The 22780-nt window shown below is 48.0% G+C and overlaps 1 pseudogene across 1 annotated transcript in view; it reads right to left on the bottom strand.

Annotated features, from left to right (window-relative positions):
- Nucleotides 1-20826, bottom strand: part of LOC144179808 (uncharacterized) — an 86956-nt pseudogene extending 66130 nt beyond the window's left edge. Inside the window, exons 1-3 of the transcript XR_013324331.1 lie at nt 18533-20826; nt 15226-15563; nt 3544-3928 (exon numbers count right to left, since the gene is read on the bottom strand). The product of XR_013324331.1 is annotated as an uncharacterized LOC144179808 (transcript). The remainder of the gene's footprint in view (nt 1-3543; nt 3929-15225; nt 15564-18532) is intronic.
- Nucleotides 20827-22780: the final 1954 nt, after the last annotated feature.

A 22780-nucleotide genomic window follows, 5' to 3' on the forward strand; every position in this document is an offset into this window, starting at 1 on the left:
TCCCAGCGACCGTGAAAAAACGAATTGGCCTGTGGTCGTGGCTCGTCGAGATTTCTGGGACGACAACTCGGCAGCACCTCAATGAGCTCCGCCAGTTGAGGCCGTCTTCAAGCAAACCAGACCCTTCTGAAGGAAGTTGTGCGTCACCACCCGTCAACAGGGCCTGGCATCTCACTATGGAAAGCGCCGCTGCGATACCGACAACCACACGTGCAGACGCCCAGCTCCCGTCTTTGTCGCACCCCCAAGCCGCTGACCAATGCAAATCCACACGGCGGCAACACCCCCCTGACCGCTACCAGGCACTCTTCTAAGGGGGGAAGAAATGTTGTGTTCGTACTCCCCAGTGGAAGCGCAGTTCTGTGTTGGTGCCTCCCGGCAGCGCGCCAATTAGTGTCCCCCGTGACAGGGCCTACCCTTTCCCTCGCCGACGGCACCCCCGACTTTTGCGGGGAGATGGACAATGAACAGGGAGACGCTTTGGGACCGTGCTTCAGACCAGTTGAAAAAGCCGTGCTCTTCTTGGCTGAATAAACCTTATTTTAAGTGTCCCCGTGCGTCAGCTTGTCACTGACTGCGCGACATAACAGTTTGTGCTTACGAAGCTTAGGATTTCGCCATGGTGATCTTAAGAGCATAGACTACGGTACTTATTTGAATCAAATTTTGACAAAGAAAAATTTGAATGCAGTTGGTCTTGCAAGGGCACAGCGTGAGGCAAAATTGAAAAAAAAAGGACTGACTTTTTTTTTCTTCGCAATTAGAGAAGTTCATCTTCTTATGCACATTTTCTATAGTCACACGTTTCTTAGTCGGATTTCTGGCTCAAAAAGTTTTTCCGTAAGCAAGTAGTAAGTGACCACGTCCCGTTTTAGAATGTGCTCTGTGTTTATTGTCATTTTTTCCATGAAGAAACTTCCAGCTCCAGATCAAAACAACTTGTCTGAAACTAGCCACATTAATAAACTGTTTGGCAACCATTGCATAGCTTATTTTTCAGCCAAGGCAATTTAAAGACGCTGTGAACGTTTTTTCCACATCTATGAGTCGCAGCCATGCGCCAAAAAATGCCTTTGTTGGGCTTCACACTCGCTAGATTGCAACATTGCATCCTTTTCTTTCATTCAATGATGGCAGCATCGCACGAGCCAGTATTTTGAAATCATTTGATTGAACTCTGGGCACAACACCACCACCAAGTGGCTGAAATATGTTGGCCACAAGCAAAGATACTTTGCGAACAGAGCTAAATGGCAGCTCGCAAAACAGCGGGCAAGGCAGGACAAACAACAGGCTGAAAGGCGAAAAATGACTTCGACAGTGATTAAGAAGCTGGTGCTCACTAAATAAATGACTTGATGTTTGTGGCAAAAAAATATTGTTTTTCACCTCTTTTCTTAACTCAATTATCTCAAAACAACGATTTTTATAACACCGGTACCATTATTTTCTATATCTTCCAGGATAACCATCCCATTTTTTTTACTGTCATTGACATAAGTTGCCACATCTATTGCGCCAAAATTGAAAATATTCACGCAGCGGTTTTTCTGTTACACAATTTTCAATATGCAAATAAAGCCAGAATTTAGTTACTGCAGAACAAAATTATTACAATTTGTTTTAGCCAGATTTTAATAATTCTTGCACAGTTAAAAGAGCCTAAAATGTGAAAGAAAACACTGTATGCATTATGTAGATACCTTTATATATAGATGCAGAGAAAGAGGTACCTCAAAATGGCCAAAAATGCGTGGTAAGAATAGGGCTTACCCTCTGCCCTTAACTCTTTCGTTACAGCAGGAAATTGACTGATTTTGAGGTGTCTAACAAAACATTTTTTCTGTGCATTACATTTTGATTAGGCACATGTTGCAGTGACATAAAATGCAGATGATTACACGCGCTTTCCAACGACAGCAGTTTTAACAATGTTTTCATAAATAATGATAGCGAAAAAAATTATCAAATTCGAAATTTTTGTCCAAGCATGGAAGAAAATAATAATAAAAAAAGAAGTTGTGTATAATAAACCATCAGCAGTATCAAAAATTTAGAATACATATTTTGTAGGTACACATTTCAAAACCTGTCATAGAACAAAAATTGAGTAGCGCTGTACAATTTGTCAGGTATATAAAATAAAACGTTAGCACGGGTGGTGCCCGCGTCTCGTGGTGAAGCCCAATCTCAATTTCAAATGTTTCTATTTTGGATGGTTCTCTGGAAGAAATTGGTAGATTGACATTACTGAAGGCCCCAATCAGTCCCCACGTGATGTAAAAACACTTTGTCAATGATTATGACTAGCACAATATTGAACGCAAGCAAGTGATGTGAAGAAGACTGCTTGGAGTTGAAAGCCAAACTCGATGGTGGATGGTTGTTGACGTTCGAATCATCACTTATCCGCCAGACCTTTTTTTGCAGTTTATTATCATGTTCCGACTCACTATGATAGCCCTGCTTGCAGGAATAAGGCGTGATGCGCTAGAATCGCGTCCAGCAAGCTTCTACCAAGCAGCCGTCATGCTATGAAGCGAGTTCAGCACTATGAGCCTACTACATTGCAGCGCCACCTAACAATTTCGAAAAGAAACAAATACAAGCCTGCTCGAGACTTTGTCAGAATAAACAGTTCTACTAAGAAGCAACACTAGACCTCTGGAAATACCCTCGTACGGAAACGAAACGGGCCGCTGAACAGCTGGCGGTGTTCAAGACCGATTGGAAGCGTTCTCCTCATCTGAACTGATATCCGACGACTTATCTTTTGACTTTCAGCTGAAGCTGTTATCGCAGAAGTAAGGCGTGGGGAAAGTAGAAGCACGAGCGGCGTGCTTGTTTCGGGGAACAGTTGCGGGCAACGGAGGCGCCACAGCAAATCAGCTTATAGTTGGGTAACTGCGTAGTAGCGCCAAATATGAGTTTTGCAACACAAAAACGAAACCAAAAGTGCTGGAAACTGGCTGAAAATGCCAGGTACACTAGCTAGACATGTGGGGGACCGTCAGAAATAAGCTTTGCCAGAATAAAGCTACCCTTTCTCCGAACTTAACATCACGAGTGAATAGCTAGTGTCATTTTTAAGTAATTACGGTATCACCTCTCAACGCTGTCGGATTACGAAGCTGACAACATTTTTTGGTACTTGACTCGCTAAAAGCCTTTTGATAAAACAAATTATGGTAATGCATCCTGACCACAAGTGGCATGCTTTTTTGTCAAGTGCAGCAACGCCCTCTTTCTCAAAAACACATGCACGTGAGCTCGCAAAAAACGACGTCACAAATCTCAACGTCAATGTAGTGGGAAAATTTAAACCGATTCTAAAAGTGCAGTGCCTAGAGTGACCACTGGTCGCATTAGGTGTACGAAAAACGACGTGTCAAGATAGGCAATGTAAATCATTGATCACCCGTGATCGATTTGGATAGGTGTGGTAATGAAAGAGTTAACACTGCTTTGTAGCTACCCCGCAAAAAGAGCTTGCTGCCCTCTGGTATCGCTGGGGTGTGCGTTTGGGCCTCCTACCACACGCACTACTGGCGGTGGGTGTGCTCCTTCAGCTCGTGTCTCCTCTGCTGGGGCCGATGGGTGAAGGTCTCGGGGCAGAAGCGGCAGCTGAAGGGCCTCTCGCCCGTGTGGGTGCGCACGTGGCTGTCCAGGTGGGCCTTCTGGCCAAAGGCCACGGGGCACAGGTGGCACTGGAAGGGCCGCTCGCCCGTGTGGATGCGCACGTGGGTGACCAGGTTGCACTTGTCCACAAACGTCCTGCCACAGTGGCTGCACTGGTAGGGGCGCTCGCCCGTGTGCGTGCACACGTGCCTCTTCAGGTGGCGCGGGTTCAGCGTCACGTAGCTGCACTGCTGGCACCGCAGTGGGAGGCTGTGCTGTCGCCTGCGGCCGCTCGGGGGGAGGGAAGGGCCTGCAACAGGAAGGGAGGGGGAAAACACTGAGAACCCTCCTGCCGATAAAACGGTGACAGTGCACCCGCAGCGGGGCAGAAGGAGGGGAAAAGAATGAACACAAAAGATGAGGGCGCATCTCCACTGCTGGACACTGCCTAGCAAAGTAGGCGAGCCATCCTCTTTCTTGCTGGCTAGGCAGCTGGTCTCTCAGAAGGCTGCAGAAACTTTGGAACCACAGCTTGTTCAGGAATGACCTATGCAGTGCTCTCACAGTGAAAAAATCCCCTATCACCCTATGCTTTGCCTCAAAGCCCAAAAAGTCAAAACTCTGGGAGTCTTCTGGCCACACTGCTGGTGTCCCAATTAGGATCACCCAGAAAAGGCAATCGATTCGACCAGCCCTTTCTAAGTAAGCTCACGTCTGCTCATCGGGGCTGTTCCTGCCTTCCGCCCAACTTCCACACAAATGCACTCAATAAAACAACAACGAAAAAATAAGCTGAAAGACTGAAAAACAGCAGTGAGTGGCGCTGTTTTTCCACACCACACCTGCTCTACTAGATTGACTTGACTGAGGATCTCGGCAGTGTTCACCAAGCTCGGTGTAGATAACTTGCCCAGCTATCAGGTTACCCGACAGCCTGACGTGCAGCAGAAATGACAACAAGCTATTGCCCCCTTGTCCACAACATCAGAACAGCAAAGCATCCGGTAGGATTAAATTAAACCAGTCACAGCTGTGTGTCAACCGCCGCTCAGAGTTGCACCTTGCCAAAATGCTACAGCAGCAACACCAAAAAAACACAGGTAAGAACAAGTAAAGAAATGGTTTTGGACCACGATGATCATTGAAGTTCTATTGCTCGCCAAGAACTTGACAACATGAAAAGAGGGTACCACGATGATTTAGTTACATGTTGACTGCTTTTTCCCAATTCAAACATCCAATGCTAGGGAGGTCAGACTGCAATCATTACCACAGAAGGCTGACCCAAAGCCACAACAGAGAGTGATGATGATGATGATGGTTGGGTGTTAATGGTGCAAGGCGGACTGGGGCAAAGAGCGCCAAAACTTGTTATACATATGACAAATGAAGAGGTAAATGCTAAAATCGGTTAGAAGAACAAAAGTAAAAGACAATGAGGATGGCTGGTGTAAAAGGCCAGTTAGCGATTATGCGTGGTATGAAATTAGGTGCAAAAATTTCACTTCGGCTAAATAGTTAAAAAGCACTTGGCAGGGAACATGGGATCGTCAGAGAGGAAGAATACTGGGTGTTGTGGGGTGTGTTGTCAGTAGATTTTGGTGAAAAAAAAAGAGCGGCCTGCATGAGGTTGTCCCCACACAAGACCTGGCATGTTCAGGTGGTATTCCTTGCCCTCGTGTGGCTTCTAACAAAGGAGGGGCCTATTTGGGTCAATGTATGTTTGAATAAAGATAGGAATATATTCTTCAGGTACACACTTTTATGTATGGCCTATGACGTCTCTCATGCATGGTCGTGCAGTAGCGTGCAAGTGTAATTCTTTTGAAAAAATTAGAACTTTTAAAAGTGCACAATCTTCCCAACAAAGTAAGTGCATTATACAGTTGCTATGGGGACAACAAACGATAATCCTTGTGGCACTCTGAAGAGGACGCAGGTGCCCGGTGCCATTTCTAAACCGGCCCGTTCCAGTAGTAAACTTTGGCGTTGTGCGCGCATCCATAAATGACGGACATGGAATCTTGGCAGGCTCGCAACAGCTTGCAGCTTTATAAACCAGAACAGTGCATGACCTCAGGTTTACTAAAATAACAAAACAAATTGTTTTAGTACCAGAAGAAGCAGCATCGACCCACGAGTTTACTTTATCAAGATTGCTCGCTTCAGGACATGTACTTTTCTAGCACGATGCAACAACACACTTCAAACGTCTTTTTAAGAAGCAAGCTGGCTGAAGTTCAGTGAACTTAATTCCTTGTGTTTGTGACACAGAGGTCGCATAACGTCAAGATATGAAGGTGAAGATGGAAAACTTAGGGATCTTTAAAATGTGGAGAGGGGGGGGGGGAACAACTGAGCAACAATGACACTGTGTCTAAGAGGCAGCTACTAAGAACTACTTTGTCTCCTTTTCTCTTTTCCATGTCTGAAGAGTAGAACTTGGGGCTATTGAGGTTCTTGGTAGTTAGTTCACTGAACAAAGAATTTCAGGGTTCAGCTAGAGACATACAAGGAGTGGAAGAGCAACACTTCCTGTGTCTTTGAAATGATATGGTGTCGCTTTGGTGGAGCAACTGGCTGCCATTTAATGCAAGTTTAAAGGAGCACTGACACCAATTTTCGACGTTAATATTATTGCACAGTTCGTTTTCTTCACTCAACAGATTACCCTGGCTAAAATATGAGCGGCCTGCGACACGAAGAACATAGATCAATTGGATCTCATTTATCGCACTGACAGAGCAGCGCGTGAGCGGCACTCAGCAAATGGACATCAGTGTGACATCACTCCAGGAGAGGAAAAAGAAGTGACGCGACAGCGCTCGTCAAAAACCTGTGACGTCACTTCACGCGCGCGGCCCCATGAGCAGCGAGCGGGCGCCACACCCTCTCAAGCGGGCGCCGGTGACGTCCGCACAAAGCGGTGAGGTCAGGCAGGGAGTCTGTCATATGCGCCGTTCGGGATGAAAGCATGGGAATTTGAAACAAACAATTTTCAGGCCGTTCAATGTAATTAACTATCGCGCCCTGAAGTATTTGAATCGCTGTTTCAGGTTGGCCAGACCATTAAGCATCGATAAAAGCAATAAAAGTGTAACATAAAATTTTCGTGTCAGTGCTCCTTTAAGCCTGCCTCAGCACACAGCACTAACTTACACCGACACAAATTGATGCCATTTCATGCTGGGGTTGATTTTTGCCATTTTGCGAATGTATAAAAAAAATAGAAGCAAACCATACCAAAGAAGGGAGGGAACATGACTTTCCTGATATATGCAACAAGTTTTTGATGTCAATAATATAGCCCCCAGTCCTTCTTCCTTTTTTTATTATGGTTGAAACTCACTTCCGGGGTACATATGTGAAAGGATAAAAGCAACCATTGGTGGGAAGTTGGCTCTCACTTCATTACTCTGCACTTGTTCACTTTCTCTATGTTTCTAGCTGCCCCTTAAAATTATCTTAAAGGGAAGTGCATGGGATAAGCACTGAACATCAGCTACTGCTAACAGAAGGCACCACCACAGTGGAAAATTTGAAGAGACACATACACCCAGTGTGCACGTTTGCAATGGCAACACATCGTGACCGACACTTTCTAATGGGTCTGAAAAGTCGTGGTGAGTGTTCAAACGGACACCCTATGGTGGTCGCTGGAGATCAACACAAGATGGTCCTGTCTCCTACATGTTGCAACGATGATGTGTTTAAATAGGCACCATACGACAGTCACTTGAGACCAACACAAATGGCCCAGTCTGCACAGGTCCGACCCACAATGTGTTCAAACGGACACTCTACTGCGGTCACTTGAGGCCAACACAGGGTGGCACTGTCTTCCACAAATCCCACCCACAATCACACTTCCCACACTAGCATGGAGCAATCGTCACTTGGCTGGTGATGGGACGATGTGAGGACCAACACAGAAACTTTCGCTCAGAGCCAGTTTTCACTTTAGGATAAAAGAGGCTCGCTTCAAGCCCCACACGTTTTGGAGTGCTGCACAACACTGTATTTAGCCTTTTTCATAACGACCCGCAGAAAGGGCGGCCCGCTCCCTTCCGATCACGTTGGGGAGAGTGCCTGCGCATACACACGGTTGGGCTCTCCCCTACCGCTGCGCCACGGGGAGTGGCTGCACGCCTCATCCTCGTGCGTCCTCTGCTGGAGACAGCTAGTGAAGAACATGGTACAGAAGTCAGCGGGTCGCGTGGCTGTGGACATGGCTGACCCTCATGTTCTTCTGGGTGAAGGTCCTCGGGCTCAGCTGGCACCGGTATGGACACTCGCCCGTGTGGACGCGCAGGTCTGCTTGAAGGCCTGGCCATGGTGGCTGCACGAGTGGGAGGTGCCCGCCCTATGGATGCGCAGGTGCCTCTTGAGCAGGCTTGGGCATGATGCCGTGGAGCTCCACTGCTGGCAGCGCAGCAGCTGACAACCCGGGGGAAGGCTGCGCGCTACTGCTGCTGCCGCCTGCGGTTATCCATGGAGGGAGAAGACAGGGAAAGACCTGCAATGGGGAGAGGGGGAAAACTGAGGGTGCTTCCTGCAGCAAACGCAAAGGCAAGTGCGCCAGCAGCGAGGAAGAGGGGGAAAGAAGAAGAAACCAGTGTATCGAACCGGAAAAGACACCAGTTCGGTTACAGTTCGGGTTCGGGCAAATTCATTTCATTCCGGTTCAGTTCTGGTTCGACTAAATCGTGTGCCGAATCGGTTCGCAAACTGGTTCGGAAGCTTGAACCTGTTCACGAACCGGTTCAGAGCTGAATTATTAGCAAAGTGCGAAAAATCAGTTTTGTATCCTTTAAATTTATCATAAAACTACATTTTTCTTCACTCGAACTACTGGTTTTTTAAAATAAACTGCAATACTACAATCAAATTTTAAAATCTAGGCCAGATGTAACAGACTACGTACCAGCCTCTTTTCCACTTTCGTTAACACTACATACAGCCACGGTGAAAAGACGTGACTGTGTTAGGTATTGGTGCCCTTTGCTCCGTTATATTGCACCACTTGGATGCTAACAACAACTTCAGACATTGCCCATTCTGCTTAAATTACTTCCTTGTTACATCACTGCTGATGCTCTATAACAGAAAACTTAAAAAGTTTTTTCAGTTTTTCTCACCGCTTCTTATAAAAACAATGTCCTTGAGGTCATAATGTAGGTTAACGAGTCACCAAAGGCAGATATTTCAAATAAGGCAAGGTAGGGCTTCGTTTTCCTGGTCCATTTAGGGTCCCTGGCGAAGCGTGTAAAAAGACGCAGCAGAAAAATATTGCCGACCACGGGCTGCGGTTCCTTCGATATCAGACTTACTACGACAGCCAAGAGCGAATGCTGCCTGCATCCTTATTACAAAACAATAATAAAAAAAAAACTTTCACGTAAAGCACACACACACACACTTACACACACACACACACACACACACACACACACACACACACACAACATGGCGTTTTATTCACCTGTGAAAAGCAGCTTTTCCTGTGAAAGAGACTACCAAAGACGCTAGTGGAGATCAGCGAAACCAAATGTCCCGTGCCCAACACTGGGCACACCTCTCAATTTGAAAGAACACAATCTCTAGAATTTCGAATTGACACGTATCTTCGCTTAATCCACCCACTGCGGTGGCTCAGTGGCTAAGACATCGTGCTGCTGAGCCCAAGGACGCGGGTTCGATTCCTGGCCGCGGCGGTTGCTTTTTCTGATGGAGGCGAAAAGCGAAAACACCCGTGTGTTCGAGATTTCGGAGAACGTTAAAGATCCCCAGGTGGTCAAAATTAATCCGGAGCCCTCCACTACGGCGCGCCTCATCAGCGTAGCATCGGCGCATTAAAAAACCACACAATCAATCAAATAATCAAATTTTCACCATGTTGTGACCGTGATGAAAGTGTTCGGAGCGTTTTCATTCTTTTGAAGGGGAAAAATGCATGAGAGATTGTAAAGTTAATGGCGCGTGAAAGAAAGAAGCCCCTAATAACACTGACCGCCCGTTATCATTAACGGGATGGTCGAACCGTTTTGTTGTGAACTGGAAACCGTTACTTTTTTTTTTTTTTCGGTTCAGTACCGATTCGGGTACAGCTGGCTCAAAGAATAACGGTTCAGGTTCAATTCCAGCAAAGATACCGGTTCGGTTCCGGTTTTCGGTTCAGATACGACACCCTGGAAGAAAAGAACGCAAAAGAGGAGGGTGCGTCTCCACTGGTGCAAGGCAAGTTGCTCTGCGCAGGTCTAAGCTGCCTGGGCATTCCCTAGCAATGCAGATGAGCCCTCTTCTTTCTTGGTGGTTTGGCAGTCTGTCGCTCAAGAGGCTTCAGAAAATTTAGTGTCACAGCTTGTTCAGGAATGGCACATGTAGTGCTTTCGCACTAAAAACATCTTACTTTATACCACACTTTGGCAAGATTCCGTTCCCTTGTGGGTGCAAGCCTGCTACATAGTACTAGTACAGTAAATGCTCGTTAATTTGAAGTCAGTTATTTCGCACTTACAATTCATTCGAACTGACGCCATGGTCCCGGCACAGCCCTGTATATTTCAATGGGTGAAAACTCCCGATTATTCAAACGCGTCGGTACCCGGAATGGTTAGTTCAAACTGAACTGGGATCCCCTGGTTTCCATCGCTCCTCGCAGAAGAAGTCGGCCCAGAGAATTACAATGCGTTGAAATCCAAACCGAACCAAATTTACTAGAGATGCAAAAGAATAGAACAGAAAAACAACAGCATAGCGCGTGCCCTATGCTGCAGCGACAGCTTGTTTCACACCCGCAGCGGACTGAGCAATTAATTTCTTTCGCTGTTCGAGCTCCATGAACATCATTTACGAAATCATCTGCCACAAACGTGCAGTAGCGCCTTATTCACGATGACGAGTCCAGTGGTGGCTTTTCGTGTTCTGGCCGCGCAGTGTGGCGCGACGTCCATTCGTTCTAGCCCCCTCCCGCTAATTCGAACTCCACTTAATTCGAACAATGTTATGGTCCCCTTCAAGTACAAATTAACGAGATCTTACTGTACTAGTAGAAAAACTGTTCTAGAAAATATAATTGGGGGTGAGGTTAAAAAGATTAGAGGGAGATTTGTGGGTGGGGCCCCATGTCCAGGGCTCCAGTTTCAGCAGCACCATGCCTTGCTCTTCGGGCCAAGTTTACCTGGTCCTCTAAGGCTGAGCTGGCCAGAACTGGCTTCAATGTTTCTACCTAGAAGGGTAGTAGGGTTGGTGTTGGTTATCTGGGGCCATATGGTACGGCCCTCCCAGGTTGCGTGGAAAAGCGTGGACTTTTCTTTGCACTGCTTGCAGTGTTCTTGTATGTAATTTGGAAGCATCAGTGCTAAGCGCAACTTGCAAATAAAGGTACTGGTTTGTATTCGCCGTAGTGTCTGCAAATCGTGCGTGTTGAGCTCCTTGTGAGCAGACGGAAAAGTGAGCCTGCTATGTCTGAGTTTGGCAAGCTGTTCGCTGTATCGTTCTGGAGGTGGGGAGAGAGTGGTATGAATAATTGTGAAGGGCGCAGCACGTTAGGTCTCTCGCAGCCCTGCTTGCCGTCTCATTACCTTCTTGCCCCTCGTGGCATGGACACCAGCTTACATAGTAGGTTTTTTTCATCTTCGTGGCAAGAATGTATTTTAGCTGCCTTGGATTCTTCCAGCCGTAATGTTTATCATTGCTCGCTTGGAGTCTGAAATGATGTTCAGTCCTCAGTTATTCTATTAATTAGCCCGATTTCCAGGAAAATGGCTCCGGTTTTGGCCTCCTCAATGCTCATGTTTCTTATTGTGAGGCAGTCCTGCAAGTTGCCTCGGTAGTCAACTACAACTGCTGTAGAGTTGGAGTGATGTCCCAGGATTGCATTTGTGTATAAAGTGTTGGTATGGTGTTGGAATTTCCTCCAGAGATATTTACTCTCACCTGTCTTCTATTTTGGTGGAGCTTAGGGTTTATGTTCTTGGCCAGTGAGAGCATTTTCATTTTGGTGCATTGCTCTGGGAGGAGGTCGGTCACTGCCTCTGGGATCTTTTTCTCTAGGGGGGCTCCCAATTCTCCACAAGATAGTCGGTGCGGTCTTGGTGCGGACAAGCCATTTTTGTGACCAGAGTAGGGCATCCCTCATCTCCTGAAAGGGGTTGAATATGCCCAATTTGTAGGCTTTTTCGTTTGCAGTATACAGGTGTGATGCAGGTTGTTTTTGTAAATGAGGAGGTTAAAATTTACCGGCTACGGACAAGGACCAAATTATATTGACGAGACAAATTACAAAATAACGTGCACAAATGAACATCCAGCTAATCTAATGACAACAGTCCTATGATAACAAAGTCCCCTGCGAGAAGTCCCACTCCAAATTGTTCGCGCTAACGTGTTGGTCTCTGTCGGTGAGCTGGCCCGGTGCACAGGGCTCGGTGCGCTGCTACGGTGTTCTTGTTGAGGTCGGTGCTCCGGCCGATAGAAGACACGTCAGCTTCGGTTGAAAGTTGTCTGGTAGTCAACGGGGAAGGTGCGGCTCGAAGCAGAGTTCCCCCGAACGTTAGCGCCCGGCAGGTCGCTCCCCGAACCTCGTTCTTCCTGCTCGTTCGTACCACCACCGTCTTCTTCACTCTCAAATGATGACACGGCGCTGTTGCCCGTGCGATCGCAGTTACCGGAAGAAGGCTGGTGTGAGGCCACCACAGAGACGGCGTTGCCAGTCCACAAGGCCAGGAGGGAAATGTGGCTCGGCTTGGAGTCTCCTGGGCGTTCGCATCCAGCAGAGAACTCGCCGAGAGCAGCGTTCCTCCTGCCTTCAACATGCTACCTCCGTTCCGCCTCTTCCTCGTCTTCCTTCTCGCCCTTCCCGGCGTGCTCTTTTTTCTTTCCGCCCCCAGCATGAGCGCTTCATTGTTTTCACTCCTACTCCGGTCCTTGGGGCTTAAACACGCCTCCTCATAACAGGGTATTTCAGTTAAATTTAGCCAGAGTTTAAAAATATGCCAATGCACTCTAAGACGACGCTACCAAATGCATGTTGCTCACTTTTGTATGCAGTGCATCACGCTATTTTTTGTATTTTGCTCAATTAGATGGTTAGTCAAGATAAAGTAGCAAACTCCTGAAGAAACAAAGCCAGGAAAAAATTTCCAATTAGAAACTTGCAGAGCATCCAAATGAACAGTTTTAGATGCAAAGCGTCTCTTTCATGGGGCTATGTCCGGCGTCCGGCGTCTGTCCATTGTCCGCACCTCTCCCCCTACACTATAAAAAAAAGAAATAGTTAGCAGCGCCTGGTTTCGATCCCACGACTCTCTGGCCGCAACGGGAGGTACGCAGTGCTCTTCCCACTATGCTACAAAACCGGGACAGGAGCAAGTGCTACGGACGCGCCTTATGTCCTTGACTGATTCAAACTACGTCAAGAAGCTACTGATACAAAGAAGGCATGCAAAGCTGAACGTCAACGGAACCGACGAACTGAAAACTTTAGAGGAGGATGCTGAATTTCCCGTGGGAAAGCTGTGGTGGGAAGCGCCACGCGCCTTGCAGCTCAACCAGCCCCATCCGCAGCACCTCTGATGCTGATTGTGGCAGGATGCCCCTAGGGATTGGCCAACCAAAGAATCCATCACGAGATAGCTTCCTGTTCAACCACCGTCGTCATCTTCCCGTAGGGGAACCGATGAAGAAGGAGAAGAATACAAAGCTGCGAAGTGGAGGGCGTGTACGTTGCTCTCTCTCACCCCGTCCGCAGCACCTCTGATAATGATTGTGGAAGGATGCCCCTAGGGATTGGCCAACCAAAGAGTCCATCACGAGATAGCTTTGCGTTCAACCACCATTGTCATATTCCCGTAAGGGAACCGCCGAAGAAGAAGGAGAAGACAAAGCTGCGAAGAGGAGGGCGTGTACATTGCTCTCAGCTGGTGCACCAACGTCAACAACCTTTACCTTTCCAACGCTGACGGAGACTACCGATTCTACCACAGAGACGACAACATCGACAAGAACATGATGGGCGAGTTTCGGCGCCTCGAGAACCATCCCCTCCTCACCGTAACACAACAGTACTTGCGTGCCTTTGCCACTGGTGTGGACCCGGACGCGGAATTCCCTCTGGCGCTAGTAAACACCAGATCACTCAACATAACAGCAACACAATGGAACTGCCAGAATGCTTTGCATCCTCATCAGGGTTCTCCACGGGAAGATGGTGTAATTTTTTCCTCCTCCTCCTTGACCGTCTGCGACTGAACCTCAAAAAAAGCATGCCGATCCCGATTTTACCCAACCCTAACCCGCTTTCTGCGATAAGAACTTCCGATGCAAGTCAAAAGATAACACCCAGTCACCAGGTATCTGTTCCAACAAGGAGAGCGCTTCAAACCGGCTTTACACACTGCCAGCTGTTCGCCTGCCAGTTTCGTTTCTATATGAGGGCATCCCCAGGGGTCTGGTGTTGCTTCTTAGTTGAACTGTCTATCCGGACAGAGTCTCCAATAAGTTTTGTACTGTTTTATTTTAAAAATGTTAGGTGGCGCTGCAATGCAGGAGGCTCGTAGTGCTGATCTTTTTTATCGCGCAGCAGCTACTCAGACAAAGTTTGAAGGACAGGATTCTAGCGCACCGCACCTCATTCCTGCAAGCAAGGCTACAATTGCGAGTCAGAAGATGATAATAAAGGTCAACTTTATGTTTTAAGAGATAACTGACCTTGAACATCAACAAGCATCAACCACGGAGTTCCGTTTTGAACTTCATGCATGTTTTTCTGCATCGCGTGCTTGTCCCAAATATTGTGCTGGCCGTAAATGCAAAGTCAGCCATTGACAAGATGTTATTACGGTATGTGGGGGGGAGCAAATTTAGTCGCAAACAAAAGTTAGTCGCAACAAAAGTTAGTCGCAAATAAAACGAGCGTACAATACCAGTTATTTAAAAAGCTGTGACCTGCCCCTCTCCTTTCTCTTTGTTCATTATGGTTTGCACCCCTTTGTTCAATTCACCTGTCAAAAGCAGTGGCAAGAAACTTCATCGGGTAGCTGGCACGTCTCTCATGTTTCCTCACTTTCTGAATGTTTATAGGTGCACCCATAAATTACCTGTACAAGCGCACAGGATAAGCACTCGACATCAGCTGCTGTTGACTGACCGAAGGCACCACTGCAGTGGAAAATTGCGCGACTCGCATAGAAATAGTGGGCATTTTGCACACGTATACATGTGGATGCATTGCGAGCCCCACTTTCAAGAGGGGTGTGCCCTTTTCCTTGAGTTGTTCTACAAAGCTGCGGTGCATGTTCAAATGGGCAGTTTATAGTGGTGAGTCCGCTATCGGTACAAGCCACCTGTGACCAATGCAAGACGCGCCTGTCTGCGAGGGTCCCACCTGCAATCCCACTTCCCGCACTAGAGTGGAGCAATTGTCACCCTGGCCACAATGTGAGGACAAAACTTTCAGCCGTAGTCAGGTCCCGTAGAATAAAATGGGCTCTCCCTCCGAGACCACCCCTCTAGGTGTCCTGCACAACCTCTCTCCGTAACGCCCACAGAAAGGCACTTGCTCCCCTCCGATCTCATTGGAGCGAGTGTCTGCGCCCACACACCCACCTGGTCCGTCCTCCCCCGGCACTACTGGAGGTGGCGGTGCTCCTTCTGCTCGTGGGCTTTCTTCTGGACATGGTGCGTGAAGGCCATGGGGCAGAAGCGGCAGCGGAAGGGCCTCTCCCCCGCGTGTGTGTGCACGTGCCTGACCAGGTGGCTCTTCTGGGCGAAGGCCTTGGGGCACAGGTGGCATCGGTAGGGGCGCTCGCCTGTATGTATGCGCTGGTGTATCTTCAGGTGGCTGGGGTACGGTGTCGTGAAGCTGCACTGCTGGCAGCGCAGCAGCTGGCGACCCGCCGGCGAGTTGTGCTCCACCCTGTGGCCATTAGGTGAGGGGGAAGAGCCTGCAACCGAGGAAGAGGGGAAAAATTTCAGTGCCCATCCACGCTGTGAAGAAGGATCACCAGCGGAGCTGTGTTGCGCAATGTTAGAATAGTCTTGGCGGCTAATTCCCTTATAATCCGTTTCTGCGTAGTTCTGGTACAAAAAACTGTTACAGCCCTTTTTTAACCCTACTCCTTCTGTAGATGGCCATGCGTCGACAGCACACAGCAAATCTGTAGCGCTTGCAACTTGCTTCTTTACAATTTACAATTTTTTTTTCTGTATGGTAACCGGATTTTGCGTGGTGGAGAAACTTGCTCCAGTTTGAGCTTGACATAATACCAGCAGAGACTGTCGTCAGGGCCAGCCCTAGAACAGCTCCACTGTTAAAACCTGATTAATCTATTGTTTAGCCTACTCTTGTGTCTCAATTTATTCATAGCAGTTGGCAGAACCGAAAACCCCACACAGTGACTATGGCAACCCCATCAACTACAGCAATGATTCCATAATAGTTTGCAGTCTGTTTTAACATGAAAGTGCTTTACGCCCGGGTACACCAAGATCTGAGCGGCGACATATCTGTGACTGGAATGACGTCGCAAGAAAAGTTCCGTTGACGCAGCTGCGCCCGGATTCGAGACACGAACTCTCTCGCCGCAACGGGAGATACACAGCGCTCTGCCCACTGCGCTACGAACATGCCTCATATCTTTCCCACTACTTTCTTCATTCAGATGCCGTCTACGAGAAGTGAAGCGAAGTAGTTCATCATGACACTAATGAGCGCCAAAAGTTACGCCTCGTGGATGCGGGTGATTCGAGGCACCCTCCACCACCTACTGCTTTCTGTTCCGTTTCGTTCACACGGTTTTCAAGAGGCTGTGGTTTCAGTCAGATTTACGCAATGTTCCGGTGTGTGCACTACATTGATGCATCTAACAGTGCAATACCAACACAATATAAATAGCGATGTGCAAGTTCATATCGATTCACAATAATTTATCTTGTGGAGTTTTACTTTCATGTTTTACCGATTCCTACGAAAGAGGCATCAACTATATTTTTTTTGTGCAATATGTCAGCCTGCAAAACTGGATTTTTCATTGCTAGTATGGGCTGTTTAATACAAAAGCGTTAGTCAACTCGGTAGGTGAAAAACCTGGTGTCACTGCGGCAAAGATAGCGCACATGGCTGATGGAGGGTTCACCCACAGACACAAAAAAGGAGCCAACATCTCAAAGAATACAAGTTGATGGCATATTTCTCACAAATGCTCCAGTAAACAAAGTTTAGATCGAAAAGAAAATTGGGCAGATATGGGTCTGTGTGGGAATCAGACCCGCGGCCTCTGAAATGCCAGACCAGCAGGCTCCCGCAACAACACGGTGGCTCAATGGCTCCAGTCAACTAAAGGCATTGAATGCCACTTAATGCACTGTGGCCTTTGACTTTGAAGCGCATGTCCACCACATTTTAAACCCGCTAGCAATCCATTAAATTTAATTTAGCCCCAATGGCTAACCAATATGTCACCATAGCTGACGTAAACAAATATGCGGTCAGGGAAGTATGAGGAAAACCACACTTTCAACCCTGCTTTTCTTATTAAAAACTTGTGTAAATGGGCCATAAATGCTCAAAACCTAGCTTATAAATTCAAAACAGGCAATGTTTACAACTACTTTGTGCGTCCCTTTATGCAATAAGATGTTAAATAGACCAGCAGCCGGCATACACAGAGATTTGCAATGGCAGAAACTGCAGACATTGCTGCCACGATGGAAGACAGGGTACCAGAACGAAAAAATAACTTTTTCCTTGACACATGGCATTCTTCCTACACCACCCAGGTGCTTGGTGTGAACTACGCACTTAGACGGCTGAGAACGCCAAACATTAACGAGACCACAACCACAGCAGCATTAGATGGCAAGTGAAGGGCACTGAACAAGGATGACCAACCGACAATGGGAAATAACAGAGCACTCTGTAACAAACATGCGACAAGCTCAAGAGCTGGTGAAGGTAGCAATGACATATGCAGAGAGCTTAAAGGAGCCGTGCATACCAAACACAAGTTTGGTAAATTCGAAAGATTGCCCGGTTAGAATCATCCTGACACCATTCTTAATGTAAACTCCACTCAAATAAGCTATAAAATTAGGAAAAAAGGGAATGACCTTGCAACCCACTAGCTGCTTTCCCGCAACAGAACCTATGATGCCATTTGCACCAGCTCTGCGACTGCCTGAGGCCGGCAAAAGCAAATGCAAGTTAGGCAGAGCATATAAGCTTGCCGAACGAGCTATTTGGCTTGTTTCTATAGCAGTACGAATGGTGGGATAACCAGGGGAAGTTATAAAAGCACACGTAAACATAGAATTACTGATGCATGCTGCTGTTGGTATTGCACGCACTATGCTTGCTTCAGCTGCACAGCACTGCGGCTCTTAGGAGTTGTCTCAGGCGACACTGGCCGATTGGCGTAATGGCGTCTTACGGGACCATATTTGTTGAGCGAGCACCATGCTTCACGAAACGATTACTTTCTCCCTGGACAAATACAATACAGGTACAAATACGATCAAAAACAAAGCAAAGGTAGAAAACGGCTTGCTGTGGTATGGTGGTGCCATCTAGGTTGGCTAATGGTAAACAAGTCTCACTTCACACCAAGTTTAGCTTGAAGACCCGATCTTACACATGCCGTTATAACACAATTTGGCGGAAGAATCAAAACTTTAACTGAAATTCATTGATCTCACAGTGAATAAAGTATCGTTCGCCTCTGGACAAACACTGGGGGCACTATAAAACACGAAATCTTTCGAATAAAACAAACGTTTATTTTGTCTGCATGGCCCCCTTAATGGTGCAATCAAATGTTGCTTGAACGATCACATGTGTTCCAAAATAAGTACATTCCAAGGTTGAAAACCTGGCACACTTCTTTTGAGCGGGTGGTATGGCTAAGCTCAGGCTCACCCAATAGGACTGAAGCTGACTACAGGGATGAGACGATTCCACTGCTTGGTCACGCAAAATGAACTTCAAAACCATGCCCAGGTCTGAATGCAGACGGTGGATATTTTCGCCCCAGGAGCTTAGGCGCTCGCTGATGGAGAGCGATGCCTACAAATATGAAGCACATGACATACCAAGCCGCTTCAGTTTTGCGAATTAAGAAAGCTTATTCTACCACCTGCTGTGCCGGCCAAGTGTGCATTCACGACAGCACGGTAGAGTCTTTTTGCTTCCGACAATTTACAATAGCAACAAGCAGCTTAATGCGGGGTTCGCGTTGTGCATGCTTCAGTCTTTTGCAGCTTGACTGTCAACTGAACCGCGACACCTGAAAAAGAGCACACTGTTACGGAGAGCAGAGTATCTTTCTCGTGCAGCTAGTTCAGAAATGGCGCTGTAGAAATCGCTGGCAGGTCATTACATCATGAGCAGTTCGCTGACGACAGTGTGAGGGCTGGGCGTGAAGGCTGGGCGTGGAGGCGAACTGCACTTATTGAAAGGAAAGCGTTTATTTGAACATAATACAACACGACTGACCCCACCGGCGGCGCAAACAAAAGAAGGAGCCAACAAGTGAGCGCATCCCAGGCCTCGCTTGGGCCTGCAGCTGCGTCGGCGTAATGGCACTGAAGGTGGCAGTAGTGATTAGCTAGTGATTATGGCATAGGGTGGTGCTCACATCCCACCCCAGTCTGGTTGACCACGCCTTGTGGTCATAAAGATGTCGACACATTGTCCAAAACGGTCACCACACTGACACACGCGGGTAAACACTGCAGCACGCTTCACTCGTGCACAAAGTCATCTAAGTGGCTAGGCAGCCGTCAAGTGCATTGTGGCCGTTGAGGCTGTGGCTGCGCTGCAGAGGTAAATCAGCACTGTGATGCTTCCTTACACTGGCAGTTCGATGCACACTGAAGCGTGGCAACAGCCTTTGTCCTGGCTTAGAAGTTTGTGGAAGGTGCGCCAGTCGTCCTTGCACAAGAGGTTGGGGACGGTCTGTCAAGCTAGAAAACAGTCTCATGACCATATTCAAGCTTCGTGTGGCACGCAGGATGCCACACATGCTGAGCACAATGTAATCGATCATGCTGGTGCCAGACGCTGGATAATCAATGCTGCTGGCAGACTTTCGGGTGTGGGCTTCATCCAGCAGAAGCACATCGATGTCACTCACGAAATGGTCAGCCAGGCACTGACACAAGTTGTCCTTGGTCTGTTTTGGCACCGCAGAAGGCCGAGTTGCGGCGGCTGTAGTTGAGCAGGTGTCTGTTGCACAAGCCGTGGCTGGTTGGCGCCGTTGACGGGCTTGGCACCTGTAGACAGCTGGCTCACGAGCGTTTTGCACTTTTTCTGGCCATTGGCAAAGTTCTAGGCATGTTGGGCTTGCTTTAAGGTGTTGGCTGGGCTGAAAGTAGTTGGCGGTATGAACTCTTTCTGGTTGTTGAATGAATTCTGCATGTGCTGGACTGGCTTTAAGCCGTTAACGGGCTTAACGCGAGACCGGCATCCCGTTAACGCGAGGTGCCAGTTTCGCGCCGTACCTTGAGCATGCTAGCAGCGATCAGGTGTGGTGGCGTCGTCCCACGAAGCAAGCGGCTGCACTCGCCGCACGTCAAGCCATACGTTCACACTGTCGCTGTGCGAACCGTCAAACTACGGGATGGAAGATGACAGGTCGGGCACTGTCGCCACCGTCATTGCAGGGCGAGGTAGCTGCTGTAATAGCAAGCATCAAAGGCGCCGCGGCGGACGAGGCGGAAGCATTCGCTTCAACCGAAAGGGAGGGGTGGGGGGCTAGCTTCATGCTGCTGCCGAATGTCGGCTTCGAGTCGCTGAATGAGGTCCTCTTTGGAGCCGCCGGTGACCAGCTGTCGCCGTGCCAATTCTTCTCGTATGAGGTAATTACTGGGACATTACTGGGTCGAGGCGCTCCCACACAATTCCCGGCATGATATTCCGCCGAGCAGGCTGCACGCAGGCATTCACATACACAACACAGCCTTGCCGGCGCGTCCACCAACAAACGCGCGGAGACGTGCACAAGGAGGCGAGTGAGCGAACGACGCGATACGTTCGGGCGAGGAAGACAAAATGGCGCACCGGCTGTCCTGTCGAACGGCTGGCTTACTTGCGTGGCTGCACAGAGGCTCGGGCGTCGACTGCGCCAGAGGTGAGGGCTGGGGCATTGAAGAGGCATGGCGAGGCGAATCTGACTTCTTCAAAAGAAAGCGTTTATTTGCACATTGTAGAACACGATCATGAACACGATAGACCACACCGGCGGCCGGAACAAAAGAAAACAAGCAAAACGAGGGCGTCCCAGACCTCGCTTGGGCCTGAAGCTGCGTCAGCGTAATGGCACTAAAGGTGGCGGTAGTAATTAGCTAGTAAAAAATGTGGATACACAGTGGAGCATGGAGGAAATATATCTAGGAACCATAATGAAGAAAAAAAAAAACAGAATTCTCAGGCATAGCCCCCTGTATGCGATTGTGCCTGCTCTGTTGCCCCTAAACCCATTGGAGAAGCCCGTTTACCGGGGAGGCGCCAAGTCATGGCCAAGTTCCCGGGTTTTTCGATGGCCATGCAGATGCGAACTGCTGTTTGAAGCGGAGGTGAACTGAAACGCACCTTGGCATCAAGTCTCTTTTTTTTGCCTGCTCCGAGCAGCTCTGAGCAGTTCCAAGCAGCCCAAAGCTGCTCCCGCCATAGATGTTCTATGGGCAAATAAAATACGGAGCTGCTTGGAGCTGCTCAAAGCTGCTTTGAGCAGGCAAAAAAAAGAGACCAATTGTCTGCTACGCGAAGGCGTCTTCCAGTTACAAAAGACCGCAGAACGGCGAGCTTGGACTTCATGAGCCAATATTAAAGACCGAAGCTTTATGCGTGGCGTCGCAGAACTACTAAACGGCGTTCAGTGTACTGTTCCCGCCTGCACGCTAGCCCTTTTGGGTTCACTATGGGAGTTTCACAACAAAATATACACACGGTTGTCACTGCAATAAGAATCAGTCAACTTTTCTCCCGCTCTATAGAAGCTAAGTGAAAAATAATGATACTTGATTCGGTGGCTCCAATCCAACAAAACGACCGAGGCAATAAAAAATGAAGTGAAAGAATCAGAGACAACGACCTGGAAAAAGAGGATGGACGCGAAGAAGTCCTTAGATATCTACTGGATCGGGAAGCAGGAGATCACAAGGGAAAATTTTTTCGATAATACCAAAGGGATTGCATTCCGAGATTCGGAGAGAAAATGGTAGCTGGTCCCAGCTGGTTTATGGTTAAATTCCCAGCTGGGCCCAGCTGGTCTTAACTGGAACCAGCTGCTCCCAGCTGGGAATTTAACCATAAACCAGCTGGGACCAGTTGCATTTTCTGCCTGTTTGTGCACCATTTCACGCCATCAGGTTTGATCTGCTGCGGCTAAATAGGGAAGAATGGGTCTGTGTCCTCAAACGTGGGCACTGGCTGAAGGGGCTGCCGGAAAAGGTCTAAACAGTGTTGCATGAAGGCTGCTTGCGTTACGTGTTTGCCTGATCTCCCATTTAGATCATAGAATCTGTGGATTTTGTGGAGAGAAGAATGGGCGGAAGGAATACCTGACAACAGTTCTCTTGGGCCTAGACGTTCTCATTTCTGCTGCTCACTGGATCTGCCACTAAATAAGCTTATTTAGTGGCTCTAGTGCACTCTTTAGTACGCGCCGCTGAACAGCGTTTTTATCCGTAGTTTTGGCGCAGCAGCCTGAAAGGGTTTGCAACCTCACCATACTTTCTGTGTAAAAAAGACCAGCAGGCGCCTTATTTTGGGGGAGTGAAAACAGCACAGCTGGAGCAAAAGAGACCTGAGGTTAAGTGTATTGGATGGGACAAAAAAGATGTTTGGAGTAAACACGTGTTAATGCCTTTTTTCGTCGTGCCTACAACCCTATCTTTGATCCGACTTTTCCGAGCTTCCAAAGTTAAAAGTAATACACAGTGCTACAACTTACTGATCACAAAGTGTAAAAAAATTTGGTTTCTGGCACAAGCACAATAAAGTTGACACCCTTGTTAGTGAGGTCCTGGAAAGAATCACGCCAAATCAGGAAGCACTGATCAATCCAGGAGAAACACTGTACAGTAGAACCCCGTTGATACGTCCCTCGGACTACGACGACCCGCTTCGTACGACGGATCACCGGGGTCCCGGCAAATTCCCCTA

This window comes from Haemaphysalis longicornis, unplaced genomic scaffold (genome assembly GCF_048455015.1).
Source record: "Haemaphysalis longicornis isolate Haplotype H1 unplaced genomic scaffold, Haemaphysalis longicornis Haplotype H1 scaffold_4, whole genome shotgun sequence".
NCBI classification, from domain to species: domain Eukaryota; kingdom Metazoa; phylum Arthropoda; class Arachnida; order Ixodida; family Ixodidae; genus Haemaphysalis; species Haemaphysalis longicornis.